General features: G+C 35.1%; 1 pseudogene; it reads right to left on the bottom strand.

Moving 5' to 3' along the window:
* Window positions 1–781: 781 nt before the first annotated feature.
* Window positions 782–12,596, bottom strand: LOC125262740 (annotated as a pseudogene).
* Window positions 12,597–18,225: the final 5,629 nt, after the last annotated feature.

An 18,225-nucleotide genomic window follows, 5' to 3' on the forward strand; every position in this document is an offset into this window, starting at 1 on the left:
TATGTTATATCACTTATATATTTGAACATGATTTGTTTCCAGCTATGACTGTGTACTCAAAATGTGCCTTTGACCTTCATTTATATTTGGATTATATTTCTTTTTTTCCTCTCACACTCCTCACTAAAAAGGTTAGGGGATGGGCATAATCTCCTCATGTGTCATATCATTATTCATGATCATTCACACATATTTGCATATGGCCTTACTAAACAAAAAGTGTCTGACAAAATTTAAATCAATACGTTGTTTTATGTGAATGAGTGAGTAGGATGAATTTCACATCATTTTGAAGAAAACAATCGGTCTGACCCACAGCCGTGTACACACTGCCATTTAGCTTTGATGTTTATTTTAACGGCTTTTGCAGCAGAGTTGGAGTCTTTAACCATGGATGTTTTCCCCATTGAGATACTTGAATATAGTTAAATATGTGTAAATGATTTTAATTAAACAATTAACTTAGCCAGCCCTAACATATTAAATATAAATAAATAAAAAAAAAAAATAATAATAATAAAAACAACTAAAACTAAACATTAAAAATGAGAACTAAACTAAACAATATGCATAATTTTACATTTATTAATTTAGCAGACACTTTTATCCAAAGCAACTTGTACTGAAAATGAGAAAATACAAGGATTCCTCTTAAGGAGGCAATAACATGAGAAGTGCTAATAATGCAAATTTTCAACATTGTCTAGAATAGTACAGGCAAGAGCAAGGAGGGAATTAAGAAATAGTGAAAGCAAAGTAGAAGAGAAATCTTTTTTAAAAAAACGTTAGCAGGATGCAGTTAAGTGCTCAAACTAAATTTGAAAGGACAAATAAAGACTTTTATGATTATTTTGTCACATTTAGGCATTTCCAACACCCATAGGTCTTAATGTTTTGATCAGTTCACCAATACATAGTCTTTTGAAACAGAACACAATTAAATCTTTAAACTCTTCTGATGCAAAAATTTGATGAAAAATTATTTATTAATTACAATTAAATTTAGCCTCACACGCAAACTTTAATCGATGATGAAAACATTTAATAAAACCAAAAGGTAAAATAACCATAATAAAGGAGTAGTCAATAGTTAATGATAAATTTAGAGTATTATAAAATCCAGAGTATTGTATCTAATAGATGAAGATCAAAAAGAATTAAAACAATAAGACATTTAAGAGAGAAGAAGCATAAGCCCAGGAGAGCAAAGGAGAGAAAAAATTATCAACAACTCAGTCCATATTATACCATAAGCATATAGGGAAATTCCCAACCCCCTCAAACATATGTTTTTGTCCTAATGAGAAAAGGTTAAATGGTTTTACCCATTATATCATAAACTGGTCAGATGCCAAAAATAGATATAAAAGTTGTTTTGACCCTTAGGGAATTTTACAAATCTTACACTATCAAATGTCAGCAGAAATAATAACAGACATATTTTGATCAGATTCAAATGAGCAACTAATTCTGAAAAACATCACTTCTGCAGTACTTGGCAGGCGTCCAATATCTAACCACAAACGTGTCAGCGTGACCTGTCACACCGGAACACTTGCAGAACAACTGAACATAACAAGCATACATACTCTTAAATATAAAATAAGAATAACCATAAGGGTACAATAACAAGTAAATACTTGAAAATATGATAAGAATATATATATATATAAAGTAGAAGTACATAAATATATGAAATCAAAAGTGAAACTGATAAATCATAAGCCATAAACGGTTAACATAAATATTAATAAAATGCATGAATAGGAATATAAACCATTTTGGATCCATCACTTCTCTCTAAGGTCTCCCAAGGTATCAAATTTGTTTAGATGATTTCAGCTTCATTTAAGTGATAAAACAATTTTGTAAATCAAAGACCCAAAATAAACTTATTATACTTGTTCAGTTAAATGTATTTATCCAAACTCTCTAGAGCATCCTGTTTTGAGTATATTTTCCATTCATCTGGTATCTCACCACTCCCCTCAAATGTTTTACTGTAGTATTTTTCCAGATCTTTCTGGAATCTGCACACAAACCACTTCCAGTAGGGCAGTTCAGAGAGGTCAGAGGTGATGCTCCAGTCTGCATAAACTCCTCCTGCTCTTTCTGTAATCTTTCCAGGGGACTTTATCTTCTGAGCCAATGGGATAAAAATATAGATTGCTATTTCCCACTGCTGATGTGCAGATATGAGTAGACAAGTTAAATGTATTGTCGTAATGAATTCCACTGAGTCCAATACTACGATGGAAAGGAACACTATGATCTCCATGATGGTTTTCTATGGTATTGGTGCAGACAGTTTTACAGAATGGACACTGAACCCAACAGCACTGACAGAAGTGATCAATAAGAATCTCATCTGGCCTAAACGTATAGTCCAGCTTTACTAGAAATGTCTCTGTGTTGAATCTTCCATAGATATCAGACATTGTAGTAGGAAGTTCTTCTCTTATCACATCTTCTAGGAGGTTGCAATTATCAGCACCACTATGTTTCACTCCACTGAGGTCTTTTTCAGAGAAGATCAGCACATCTGAGAGCTGCTGTGTGAAACTCCTCAACCATAAACCAACATCTCCTCTGTTCACTTGAACATGTTCAGTAGATTCATGTGCTGCTTTCATGATCTTCTGCTGCAGGAGTTTAATGTTCTCCTTCATCTTTGGTAAAACACTGACACTGAACTTATCAGTGATGTACTGACTGACTTCATCTCTGATGAAACTCTTGAAGTGATCTCTGGGATTATAAATGTAGTTCATGTATTTTTCACAATCCTCCTCTTCTGCCAGTGTCTTCAGGATGTGTTTCTCCAATTTTGATCTGTTTCCATTCAGTGATTGACAATTTTTCATTATTTCATCTGTCAGATCTCTAGTAGTCTTCTTATAGACACTCTGCTCAATGGGCTCTTTAAGTTTCTGACAGATGATCTCTCCAAAAATAGCAGCTGATGTTGCTCCATGACAGTATTTCTGGAAAATACTATAGTACTCTGCTCTCTTTTTCTCAACATATATTTCTGGATCATTGGCGTCTCTGAACATTTTGTGTTGGTCAGTGATCATCTGCTCTGCTCTGCTACAGATGGAAAGTACTAAATTCATGAAGAATTCATTCTTGAACTCATATTCCACAGATCCTTCCTGATGTTCTGTTACTCTCCTCTTAATGTAATCTATGAGTTGTTGAACCCGGCTGATGTTGTAGCCCATCTTTGAAATGTTAAATGACTGAATCATTTTGTCTGTCTGCTGAACAACATCTGTGATGAATGTTCTTATTTTATCTTCTGGAGATAATGTTTGAGTGTATCCAGAAGAGTTGATTACAGACTCTTTGAACTCCTTCTTAAAAAGAACATATTGAGTATAATTTGGCACAGAGAAAATATCCTTGCTCTCCATCCAGTGACCTACAGGAGCACTTTCATAGATGTCACTGAGGAAGTGTTTCACATCTCTCATTATGTCAATGTCTTTAATTGGATGAGTGTCTCTGATGATTTTCTTCACACTGTGTTTCCAGAACAAATCAAACTCTTTCTTCAGTGTTTCTTCATCAGTTGTTTTGTCTTTGAGTTTTAAGGCAAGTTCTTTGCTCTTTTCAAAGAGAGTGTTTTCATGATGTGTCTTCTGAGCATCAATCATTTTCTTCAGGTCTCGTTGCTGAAGAATCTCATTTAATTTTCTCTTTGTTTCTCTTACAATGTTTTCCTGAATCTCTTTAATTTTGATTTCAAATGATGTTTTCCACTGAATTAGTATGTCTGCATCTGTGTCTTTCTCAAAGAATGCAGACATTGATTTCTCCACTTCTTCACTTGTCTTCTTCAGTTCTCTTTGAAGATCAGCTTCCTCAACCTCATGGATTGCTTCATTTTCTATTTTGTTGTGTAGTTTGTTCTCAATTTCCATCATGGCACTGCGAAGCCTCCAGGACCACTTGCTATATTTTGTCTCCAGTTTCCTGTAGGCTGAAATCTCCAGAGAATTTCTAAAGCTGAAGACGAATCGTTCATTCAGTAAAGCCTCCCAAAGATCTTTCATACGATCTTTTAAGTCTATCAGCATCATTCCATGTGACTTTAAGGCATGAGACATTATAGTTTCCTTTAGTTCTTGAATATTCTCACAGTAGTTTGGGTTTGGTGGTGCCATCGGTGGGTTTCCCTCCCAAAGATGAGCAAAATATTTCACATCATTCTGAACATCAAATTTAATGACATCACTGAAACATCCTGCATCATATACTTCATCTTTAGCAGCAAGTTTTAGTCATCTTATCCAGTGTCTCCTGTAGTCGTCTCCTTCCCTCCTTCATTTTTCTCTCCAGCTGTGACGTCCGAGACGTTCTGATGCACAAACACACAGCTGGGATTTAGTTTGACCTTTTTCATCCTCAGGAAGGCCTGAACAACAATCTGAAGAATGTCCTGCATCTCAGATGGGTTTTCTCCAAATATGTTGATCAAGGTCAGATTTCCAAGACCGACAACAAATGTGGCCAATTCATTGTCATGATGTCTGGTTGAACTTCCAGTCAATTCTAGAGCACGAAGACCCTCAGTGTCAACAACCAGAATATAGTCAAAGTTCATCTGTGTTTTCATCTCATCTGACAATCTGACCAGCTGCATGAAAGCTCCTCTGGTGCACCTGCCAGCACTGACGGCAAAGTGGAGTCCAAACATGGCATTCAGCATGGTGGATTTCCCAGAGCTTTGAATCCCTAAAACTGACAGCACAAAGACTCTCTGGTCTCCCAGTTTCTGGATGAGTTCGTCTAGAACAGCAGAGATCCAGACAACAGGAACATGAGCAGCATCTCCATCCATCAGCTCCATTGGAAATCCAGAGATAATCATCTCTGCTGCAAGACTCGGGAGAGAAGAGAAGTCAAACTGCAGGTCTTTCTTGTTCTTCTTCACAGATGAACATGATTCATAGATCTGACCGATCTCCCTCATGATGTGCTCCAAACCAAAGGTTGCAGCTTGTAATTCCTCAGATATTCTCTCAAGGTCAGTTTGTTTAGCCTTGAGTTGTTTAGATGCATCATATTTTTGAGGAACAAAAATATTTTTTGAGATTAGAAAGATTTCAAGCCATTTCAGAAAATACATGTTATTCTCAGAATGACATTGGATTTGTTTAAAAAACAACTGTATAAAAGTATTTAATGTCAGATTCATGCTGCTGTTGACGGATATTCTTCATTTCTGTTTTCTTTCTACTGATGTCCATTTCTATGTCATATGCTCGAGGTCGATGTAGTTCTTTGTTCTTCTGACACCACTGATGCCACAGTTTTCCCTGACAGGGCAGAAATAAGTCTTTGATTTCTGTCAGATCTTTCTTCTCCAGTAAACTCATCATCTGCTGTGCTGCTTCTCTTCCTCTCCTGCAGTCAACATCATCTTCCTCGTCTATTCTGATGTCTGAGTGTTTGGACACATCTTCAAGTCTGAAAGTGGAAGATGATTCTGAGAGACAACCATTGATAACTCTTCTGAGTTCTTCAGATACATCTGACTGATTTCTGTCTTTCAGACCAATCTTGAATTTCCCTTTCATTAGCTCAGTTACAGCAGATTCATCCTCAGTAAAAAGACAAATGAGTGGCTTTCTGTTCCTGTACAGATTTTGGATTATTGTTGCACTTTTGTCATTGTTTTGAAGTTGTTGTAGAAGAACCACATTAACTGAGCTCATTTCAGTGAGGATCTCCAGCTGTTTCTTATGGTCTCCTGCATCACCGTGTAGATTACAGAACGCAACACAGTCAGTGAATTTATCCGTGTTTTTCCCAGAGGGGCAGAACCAGGCAATCTCCACAAGTCCATCCATCAGGACTCTGGTTCTGCTGCTGCCTGGGCAGTTCCTGTGGAAGAACGTGTTGTGTTTCTCATTGATCAGACTGTTCATCAGCTGAGACTTGGATGAAGACACAGAGCCAAACCTGAAGAAAAGACACCATTGGAGTTTCTGCCTTGTAGACCGGATGGGTTTGACTGATGATTTCATTGTTGGTGTTTCTGATCTTCCAGCTCTTGTTGATTTGTCTGAATGTCCAGAGAGGAAACTCAATCTGTTGTGTGAATGGATCAGGAACAAGCAGAGGCAGAGCGTACTGACACTGGGACAGTTTAGTGACCATCAGCTGCTTCAGAAAACCATCAGCACAATGAAACACGGCCATCTGAACATCCATTCGGGTGAATGCGATCAGATTGACTGATTCCTTTTTTAGAAATAGACATTGCTTTAAAAATATCATCCATATCTTTATTTGAGTCATTGTCTCTTTGTTTTGTGTGATGCTGTTCACTGTTTTCCTCAACATGAATGTATCTTGCTCTGTAGTTCATCATCAGTAGTTTTTGCATGAAAGTCTGAATCAGCTCCTCTTCAACACAAGAGTCACAGGATTTTAATGAATGTGCAGTTAATTGAAGAAAATCTGCAGTTCTCAGTTTATGATCCATGCCTTTAAGATGAAGTCTTTTAAAGAGATGCTTTGTTTTTCCATTAATTTCTTTTCCGTTGTCTTGTTCCAATCTTGTTTCTTTTTCTAAAGCTATTACCTGTAAAAGAAACAACCATTTATTTGGCAATTTGTTGTGAAGGACAGTGTTCACAGATGCAAATGATCTTAATAATTATTCAATAAATCAGTTTTAATTAAAACTAGAACCAACAGGGGATCGTTGTATACCTAAAACCGCCAGTGGGTAAAATTTACACATGTACATATCCTCTGTTTTGATATGGCTAAAAAAGCCACATTTTATATTCTGTATATATTGAAAAAAACTATTGTGCTATGTTATACCACATCTTGTCAAACTGAAGGCTATCAAAAACAAATATTTCCAATGGCTCCACTACACTTCCCAAAGTAAAATTAGCCCACCACTAGGGCTGGGCGATATATCGCATACAATTGTCACGCGCATTTCGTCAGTAAAGCCGGTTCCGCATGATTACCACTAAATCGCCATCACCTTTCAAATGGAGCGGCATTTAATAGACAGAGCCGTAGTTCACTGACAAGCTACGCAATATCGCGTTCATTATCGAAGACGATTCATCTGCGATAATGAACGTGATATTGCGTAGCTTGTCAGTGATCTACGGCTCTGTCTATTAAATGCCACTCCATATGAAAGCAGGTGATGGCGATTTAGCGGTAATCACGGAACCGACTTTACTGACGAAATGCGTGTGACAATCGCATGCGATATATCGCCCAGCCCTACCCACCACCACATCTCAACAACAAGTGGAATGTTTTTATTTCTCCATTAAATGGTATGAAATGAATATTGATAAATATTAAAATTGAAAAAAAAAATATAAAATACAAACAGTATTATTGATAAGATCTTTGGCCATATTGCCAAGCAAAACTGCAAACTGAGCTGCTCTGAGACACTGAAAATCCTGAATAATAAGCACACGCTCAACAAGTTTGCGCAACAGTAATGCAGTTCACTTAAATATATGCAGCTTATTCATACTACGGTCATGTAAACACTGTAAATAAATTTGGTTGTTACTTCACCTTAAATGCTTAATCCTATTCTGTACACACATATTTCCATAATTTACAGAAAGGACAACCACATTCTACAACTCAATTAACTTTTGAAAAATTCAGGTAGTGACCAACAACACTTTTACCAAACAGTGAAAACAAACTGAACATACATTCAAATTGTTTCATTCAGATTATTTTATTCAAATTGTTATTTTTGATGTTTTATTTCAAATATCTGATTATATTTTTAGTATATCTTTATGAATCTTTAAGTCTTAAAGTTTAAAATTCTGGCTTGGATGTGAAGTAAGTGTTCAATAAAATTATGTTCAATAAAAAAACACTTCTAAATAGACGGGAGTTTTTAACAAAACTAAATTCCTAAATCAAAAACTAAATAAAAAGTATGTACATAACACTCCTGAAACTTATGTGTACTGTACATCACCTGTATGTCCACTCTACAACAGCGACTCATTTTAAATCGGCAACATCACAACACCTTTAATTTGTCAATTTATGATAAAACTTAACATTTTTAACATTTTTAATTGACAGCTAAATCTAAATCCATTTAATACCAAAGATATTTGAAGTATCTACAGTATATGAAAACAATTAGAACTTGGATATGCATGGGCCTTATTGGGTCACTTTCCATACCTTTCAGTATATTCATTTATTATTAGTTATTCTACAGTTTTACATCCCAAATGTTTGTTCTAAAACAGAAGATAAAATGTGACAAAGACACATTTTCTAATCTCATTATTCCTTGTATCCTATATACATTAAATGTCAAAAATGTTTCATTTTGACTTTGTGCACCTATTCTATAGTTATATTTCAGCCAGCACATACCTTGTTTGGTGGATCCTTCCCCATGCTTGTAGTGATTTGCTGCGTGTTGTCTTTCATGATTGCGATTGTATCTATATGTAAACAAACAAAACATTGGAAAAAACTGAAATATTTGGTTCTCTGAAGTGGTAATTCCTGTGCTTGAATCCCAACTCACTTTGGTACTACCATATTATATTATAAATGATAACAAAAGTGTGCATGACAAGAGTGGGCATGACGTCTTATGAGATGGCATGACGTCAGAAAACGAATCTGATTTCTTACCACTTTCTTTTTTGAAAAGAACCCCACTCTTTTGGAAAGTTTTGCCTTATTTCAGTGTAGCGCTGCTGTTTATTCTCATTAAACAGATGCTCAATCTTGTGCATCAGTTCTTCTCATCTCCTGATTGGTTGTTCATCATCTTGTTGCAGGTGTGAAATCTTCCTTCCACATTTCTCCAGCAGCTGCTCCAGAACAGGGTTTTTTATGTTGTTTATAGTGTCACACTCTTCTTCTGTCTCATAGGTGAAGAGAATCATTACATACTGAAGAACTTTGTCACCAAACACTCTCTGAAGCCATTCAAGACTCTTCTGATCGGCATCTGTTAACTGGCCCAGTCGCACAACAAAGATGAAGGCGTGGATTTCATTTTCATTCACTAGCTGATCAATGAGATGATCCACACAGTCCAAGTTAAGTTCAGTCTCATGTCTGACAGTCATGTTGATCACAGAGACATAGCTTTCTGCTATTTCCCTCTGTAAAGGAATGATCCTGGATGTGTCTGTAGTTTTAAAACGGTTCTCTTCTTCTCCAAGTAGACAGTTGTCATGTCTAAACTGGATTGATGCGGAGTTTCCAAATAGTGCAATGGTCAGAGGTGTCTCCTTATGGCCTGAAGTAAAAAAACAAAAAACAAAACAACAACTTTAATCTCCACAATAATATGTACCACAGAAAAATATCAGGAATGATTATCTGAAATTTAGATTCTGATCTAATCCATTTATTTTACTTTTTTGTTCACATTCTACATTCATGCAATTATATATTTGTTTTTATAACCCGTCACCTTGCAGGAGATCATTGGACAGGATGTGTGAAGTGTGAGATGTTTTTAATATACTTTTTTTTTAATCGGCTTCCATTTATTAGGAGTCAGTAGATCAAAATTAAATCAAATATTTCCAGACTCACCTCTTTCTCTGGCCTGTTGCTCTGAACCGTCAAATTCATCACAAATCAGATAGTGTCCACTGTTCATTTGTGCAATTTTCTCTAATGTCTCTCTAAGATCAGCAGAAGGGCTGTTTTTTGTAAGTTTGTAATGTCTGTTAAAACAGTTTTTAATAATTGTCCTTTATAACATCATTGACTTTGGTTGGCTCATCACTGTCTGACTCTTGTATCGTGAGCACCATGGTGTGTTCATAAACCTTGTTAGAGAAATAGTTGAGCACCTTCTCCACATGCTCCTGATCTTCTTTTGAACACTGATCATGTTTGAGGACCAGAACGATCACATGTGGTCCTGGATCAGACTGTTTCACACACTCTCTCACGGCCTCTATGATCTGATGATCTGAGAGATGTGGCTGAAGCAGGTGAGGAACATTGATGACCGTCTTGTGTATTTTTCTTTCTGTCTGCACTTGATCTGAAGGAGCTTTCAATGTCGAACTTTTCATTCCCTAAAATGAGTTTTCCAACTCTGCAGTTTTCAGCCAAGTCCTTCCCAAACAGAACAATCCTCAGATCACTCTCTGGAACATACTCTGTGTTATGAAAAAGCAGTACAAGTATATTAAATCTACAAACAGTTCAGAGTTTTATTTAAATGCTTACTTATGGGACTCTGGGGTCTTCTGTGAAAAGTCAAAAAACAAAACACTACAATAAAGCTTTCAACAGACTGTAACTCAGTATACTGTGCTGTATATAAATGTGCAGAATTGAGTAATAATGCTAAGTGCATTATGTAATCAAATTACAAGAAATCAAGTATGTGTAATTAAACTTCATTAATACGTTTATTCATTTACAGGTATGGATTATATTGATTACATCACCTATCAGCCCATAGCAGTAACTTATTTAATGATCATGCCCCTAAATTTTAAAAGAGCCCGAAATACCATCATGATCACACAGGAAATTGGTGTTAATTCAAAAAATGTTTCCACCTAAATTCAGATCCAATGTGCATGCGGCGAATATTCATATATATCATGTCACTAAATTTGCACACATGTGAGTGAAATAACTGATTGTTTGTCTCTACTGTTCGGGATTGGGAAGCACTGTGCAATTCACATCACATGTATTCATAGAAAGTAAGTCTTTGACTTGTACAGCACATTGTGTAAATCCACTGTAAATAATTTTAAGACTTATTAGTTTGCCAAGGCTCCCTAGTCAGCGGCAGCCCCCTTGTTGAAAATCACCGTTTTAGACCTCATTGACAAGCATAGGGTATTGAATGTCAGTAATAAACATAATTGCTGTAAATGCTGTTCATTTTTATTATTTGTTATGATTATATTACATCTGCACTCAAAAGAATGTATTCACATTTGTAGGTATAAAGAAAATAATTTTACTTTAAAAATAAACCCTCAGTCGATACTATAATAATATCATTGGCGAAACAGATTTGGCGAATGCTCCAGTGCCTATTTGTGTTTGCGCTCTGGTGAACATCAAATGTTCTGATTTACAACATGTTTTTGCAGCGGTGAGAAATATAGCCAATCACAGAATCACAGACAAGGCCAATCAGAGGTGTTTAATTAAATCAGAATCCATTCACTTAAAACGTTGTTGTTCATGTTGAGTTGCACACACTCAAATCCTCTTATTAATGAACAAATGACATAGTGATAACTAACGGGACAAAAAAATGGCATGGCAAAATATACACATCATGTAAATGTTGACTAATAGATTAATAGAAAAATATTCATATCTTTGTAATTTTTGAAATTAATTCCAAATATTTGTAAAAGTAATGACTTGTAAGTAATTCTAAATGTCTCACTGTATGTAGCTATTATTATGAGCCGTTCCTTACACATTACATCTGCTCTTTACTAGAGAACCCTCACTAATTTCAGATACATTTCATTTGATTTCATTCTTAATAGTCCGTCTCACAATAAAATTAAAATGTGAAGTTTTAATAAACTTGAAGCTAAAGTTCAGGTGAATGTTTTATTTTCCATGTTGACTAATAAAATTAAAATGTATTACTGTAAATCCAACTGTGAACAACTAATAAATTGTGATTCTTATCACAACATGTTTGTTATGATGCAATTTTAATCTTAATTTTAATCTTAATTTGCAATCTCAATTTTAACAATAATCAAGACATAATAAATCTCTATAAGGTGATCTTGTGGAATGTTAGAGAAGGCAAGGGGTCGTTTCAGATTTTAATAATTTTAATAAGTAATAGAATTATTTAATTGACTTACTGTCAGGGCGATTCAAATCTGGACTGCCAACTGCAAAACACAACACAACACACACCATGATATGAAAAAGCAGTACAAGCATTTAAAATCTATAAACTCTTCTGTTTCATTTAAATACTTTTAGGGTATTGCATCCATGCTCTTGCTCCTATCGAGGCATCTTTCCCCGGTCTTCCAGTCACCCGCTGCAGAGACAAAAGCATTACAACAAATTTAATAACCTTTTTACTGATTGTGGCCCCGTTTCTGTTCAATTTCTGCTTTACCGTTTGTCTTAGTTAACTAGTTAGTCTTCTTGGTTGTTAAAACTGTTCGGTTTATGCACTGAAAAAAAAAAAATGTTTCTAACAAAATGTTGTTAATGATTTATTGAAAATAAATAAATAATTGAAACATTAATTTGGTGAAAATATACTCCTGTATATTTAATGCTCAATATGTGATTCTCTAGAGTTTATTTTGAAAGCTAACTAATAATTTTCCTGAGGTAAATGTTACATGTTTAATTGATGTCTTCCTGCAGTTGAAACACTGATTGTTCAGTGATTGATGATTAATTTTAGTAAGTTATAGTATATCCAAAAACTGTTACTGTATTATGTTTACTTAAGGTTCATGAGACTTAAATTATTCTTATTACTTATTGTTTTTTAAATACTATGACTACAACTTTGACACTACTGTTGCTACAAAAACAATAAACCACAAGGAATACCTCAAATTTCCATCTTAATATTCTGCATCACACTTTTGATCCATTGATTGTGCGATGGAGGAGTTGCATCCTTACATTAAAACAGAATTGTGTATATTGCTATCAAAGAGGAAAAGGTTATATAATTTTCAATTTAGCAGGGAAATTGCAATAAAATATACCAAAAATAGCTATTTTTTAGTCATAAGTTTAAGAAATGATGACCAGAAAGGGACAATTTCCCAAATCTCAAGGGTGAACTATGAAATATTTTTTTTTTTACTTAAAAATGTTATTAAAAATATTTTGTGGGCCCTTGAAATTCATGTCCACCATTTCCCCTGGTCCGATGTCCCTGATCGGTTATTAAAAGCAGTTGTCATTCTCATTAATAACCCAACTGTGTGCAAACATGAATGTATTCATCACATTAAAACCAGACTGACGACCATATTTTGTTGCTGAATGTGGCCAAGATCACATTACAAAGACTGATCCTGAATGTTTCATGCAGATTTTGTGCACTCACATCTGCCTTCCCTGGCTGCCATTCTGATGTCCTCTGATGTCAGTGTCTATATTCAGTGCTGTAGTTCACACATCTGAGCTTCCTTCGGGGCTGTTTTTGTCCTGTGGGCATTTAAATTAATTGCACATTAATTTCAGCTTAAAAAAATCTGTTGGTTCACCAAAAAAAAAAAAAAAAAAAAAAAGTGAGAAGATGAGAAGCACAGAAATGGATGTTTTGTAATACTTGTGTATTAGTGTCACTTTATCTAGTTAGGTAATGTTTGTATAAATGTTTGTTTAATGCTCTGATGAGCGGTTATGTTCTGCCCTAAGGTGAATTGTAGGCTGTTGGCTGGAAAATGCAGCATGGTAAAGACAAATAACATGTAGAACTTGTTTAAAGGCGGGGTATGTGAAGCAACTGTAGACATGTCAGATATTTGTTCTAACTACAACTGACATCCAGGCACAGCCTTAAGTGAAACCAGTTTGACATTATTTCTTTCATTCATTTACAAAAGATCTTGTTGAGAATTAACAGAGGTTTAGATGTTGATGTTTCGTTGAAAATAATAGTTTCGTTTACCATTATGGAGATCGGTGTTTGCTTTAGTTGGGCTCTTGGCTGCTGTAACTATGTGTTTATAAAGCACATTTGTTATAGAAAGAAATAGCCAAGAGAAAATGAATCGAATGGTTTTTGTAATGCCATAATGTTCATGGACTTGTCTGATTTACTGATCTCATCCTGTGTCTATTCTTTGATTTTATGGGTCTTTTAGTTTTATGTTTGTTGATTACAGTATCTCTGTGATTCAACTATATATATATATGAAACCCAGCAATGTTTTGGTAATCATTTATTTTGAAGAATTTAAAAATTTAAAATCTAATGAACATAACATTTTAAGCTACTGCATCATTCAGACCTCAAGGATCAACATATGAATCTCAACAATGGTGACGATCAAATGTTTAATGAGGCAATGCATGCTGGGTGCCAGTATAGTACTAAACTCCCAGCATGCATTGTGACATGGATGAATTATGCAGTTGAATGGTGTTACTATTTTGCTTATTTGCTTTTTATTTATTTATTTTTTGTAGCTTGGTTTGTGATGTTCAGAGTTTTAATGGAATGAAACACTGGATGAGATCAGTGAGTTAAGAGATTGATGCTTACATCCTCAACACAGAACAATCATCACCTGATCATGTTTTCATGCTGCTTTTTTTCCATTACAAATGTGTTTCATAAACAGTTACAGCAGCTAGAGAAAAATATTTAAGAAAAGTTGCTCAACTAAAGCAAACACTGATCACCATAATGGTGTTTTACAATAACACACCGTAAATAACTTTAAAGTGGGGGTGTAATGCTAGTTCATGCGTTCTGACTTATTTACACTGTTAAAGAGTTGGATTCTCATGCTAAACATGGCCAAAGTTTCAAAACACAAGTTGGACATATGACAGAGTATTTCTGTGCCAAATATACAACTTCCAGTTGTGGACATGTTTCGCCAATTTTTTTTTTTTTTTTGAGTATGGCCTGTATGACATCATAAAAGGGCAGAATTCCTTGTATAGGCACTTCTCCCTGATAAGCGTGCACACATCACCCCTTTGGGATACGGAAGCCGAGAGATTTTTCAACAATGGCTGTGTCCCAATTCAGGGGCTGCACCCTTTGAAGGCTGCATACATCATCGGTCTCATTTAAGAAAAATAACTGTTAGATTGCAACATAAGAAAGAAGTTACAGTATTTTACACCTTAGAATGAATAACAGACAATTTTATTACAGTTACTTTTCTTAAATATGACATCCTTTATGATGTATGCAGCCTTTAAATGCGACCTCCGGAGGATGCAGTCTCCGAAATGAGACTGAGTTCCTGTCACCGAAGGAGTGTGTTTTTGGTTTGAGGGAAAGATTACCTTTTTCAGCTTCCCAAAGAACCCAGTGGATGAAGTTTGTTGGGCAGCAACAGAGTTGTGCACGTATGTTTGTTTGTTCCTGGGATTTCGGTGATGAATGTTTTGTAAACAAGTCCCAGTTCGGCCCTAGATTTGCAGATCGTGGGTGGTGAGTAAAGCTGCATCAGATATGTGTTGTGTTGGCAATCAGTGCGCAAGTGCATGAAATGTAAACAACACAAACGTTTTTGTTTCTTTTTTTTATAATGATGTTACAGCTTTCAGAAAATCTCTTATGCAAAAGCTGTGCACACTTGTGCCCACAGCACTGACGGCAAGAACGCCTCCAGGAGCTCTGCTTCTTTTCGGAAAGACTCAGTACAGCATATCTATCTTTTATAAATATGATAAAACTAAAGACTTTTTGGAGATATGAAGGATGCAGTATTACTCTATATGTACTCAAGATTAGTGGTAAAATGGATCTTGTTGATCTCTGATCCGTACGGACCAAGCCCCACGGTTCGGCACACATGTGATTCGCGGATCAATTGCAAGCTTAATAGAGTGAAAGGTTATCATTTGCATGTGTTTTGTCTTGCTAGTTCACACATTAAATAGATATAAAACCATTCCAGCACTAGAAGAGGCAAAAGAGGATTTAATCCGGTATCGCACACCACGCTGATTGATTTCTCTTTTGTGTCCTCAATGCACTTGGATGACACATACACGCATTATGTCAGTCAAAATACCCATCTCGGCAAGTATTCTCGTAAACACATTCGGTTATGTCTTAATTGAACGAGGTTACAAGTCGGATGTGTATCTATCGGATGTGTGTTTGCATGGGGTCTTCCTCTTAAAGCAGGGGTGGGCAACCCAAAATGTTCAAAGAGGACCAAAAAACAAATCTGTCTGGAGCTGCAAAAAATTAAAAGCCTTATATAAGCCTTATATGAAGGCAACACAGGCTGTAAGTGTATATTAGCTATATTAGCCTACTATCAAAATGACTAAGTAGGCTACAAATACATAATGAGGTATTCCCGAAGGTATATATTTAAAAACTGCTGAAAGCTACAGAAAAAAGAAGCAAATGGATCACTGCAATTCACAGAAACAGCTGGACTCCAGGCAGAGAAACATGGAGTTGCAGTTATCATTTTGTCAAATTGTTGGATTTTGAGGTAAAATCATTCCATATATATTGTATTGTTATATATTATGTTGACAAATCATCAAATTAAATATTTTCCATCTTATATTCTGCATAATTGTGTGTTTTAAAATAAACACTGACAAAAACTATACTATAAAACTGTATGTTTTAGGGCTGGACAATATGACGATATATATAACATTGAAATAAGTGATTACGTGGATTTAAACCTACCGATATTGTAGTTATATAAAATATTCACAGACAGATTTGCTTTATATATTTCCCCGGCGTCAAATCAGGCACATATAATGTCAGGAAACACGACTTCTTGGCTACATGTCAATATCCATGGATTAGGTTTATTTGACAAGTTGTAAGAAACACTTTTGAGTCCAACCTTTAGTGTAATTCATTTGTTTTTACTCGCGTTTTCGCAGTTTCCCCTATTAAATCCAGTCACGCAGCAGGTTCTTTTGCTGAGGGAGCGCGCTTTCGGTGGGAAAGTGACGTCGATGCATACCCTCTATTGCGCCGCGTTGAAACGTGTGTCGCAGGCTATGATGCAAATCTTCGTTGGCAGAAATGTTGAAATTTAATATTTACTATACACATTTTTACAGGCTCCAGGGAGCCACTAGGGGGGGGCGCTAAAGAGCCGCATGCTCTAGAGCTGCGGGTTACCGACCTCCGTCTTAAAGTGACAGAAACCTATAAATACCTGCTGTTGTCTGTCATGTAAATCAAACAACAAAACACAGCTTTAACAAAGATTAATCTATATCAGGGCTTCCCAACCACATCCTCCAGGAACGTGGTTGGAAACCACTGATCTATATTAAAATTATACAGTGAGCAGTGTCATTTTACATTTAATTATTACATTTCTGTACATGAAAATTAATGCTACAGTTAGACCTTATACTTTATTTGTAACTTTATGTTGTATTTATCTATGATTGTAATTGGTGTACAGCATTTGTTATTTTTACAGTCTGTTCACTTGCCTTTAATAATGTATTTGTTAGGCTAGTAGTTTCTGCTGTGGTATTGGAGTAGTTAAAGTGGGCTAAGTAATAAAATGCAAAGTTACCCCCCACCCCCCAATTTTTTCTTTTTGTGCTGATCCGAAAAATGATCCGATCATAACCCTGATATGATCTGAACCATGAGTTTTGTGATCCGTTGAACCACTACTCAAGATTAACATGAGACAACTGTGTGTGATCCCCCTCACCCCCTTTAAAGTTAACTGTAAATTACTGCCATATTTTACCAGTATTTTACCATTAATTTATAAGACAAAATACAGTTTGATGTGATGATGCTGAAAATCCATCTTTGCTATATATATATATATATATATATATATATATATATATATATATATATATATATATATATATATATCACGCACCTGACGAAAAACACATTTCTGGACCTTTATAAGGAAACAGCCAAGCTACCAAAATTACATAAAAGTTATAATCAGCAAATTAAATGTATACTGTTTGTTATATTATTCACAATTATTTCCATTATTCACAATTTCTAGTATTTGTACAGGCTTTACCTTTTTATTTTAATGTTGTAATTAGCAATTTGTATAATTTTACCTGTGATTTGTTATGTGACAGCATTAATAAGCATACAGTTTTTTTAAGGGTAAGGAACATTTTTATAATGGCACAACAGACAGCAGGTTTTACTAAGCTATCTGCATATCCTGCTCTGCATCAAGCCACTCCCATAACAGCAGTTCAAATTAATGCATGGCTGTACATCATGTGTAAGATGCCAATACGATTATTAGGTAATTATTCCTTTACGAATAAATCTCTCAATAAGTAAAACTGGCTATATTATGATATACTACACAGTATTATAATATTATTTAAGTAAAATAATATTATTTTCAAATTAATTTTTAAATGATTATTATTATCTTAAATTATTATTGTCTCTGGTTCAATAAGGTACTCATGAACGAAAACATGTTTCAGCTCTCAGGCCTTCTTCAGTAATAAAATGAAAATAAATAAATAAATAAATAAAATAAATAA

This window comes from Megalobrama amblycephala, linkage group LG1, assembly GCF_018812025.1.
Source record: "Megalobrama amblycephala isolate DHTTF-2021 linkage group LG1, ASM1881202v1, whole genome shotgun sequence".
NCBI lineage: Eukaryota > Metazoa > Chordata > Actinopteri > Cypriniformes > Xenocyprididae > Megalobrama > Megalobrama amblycephala.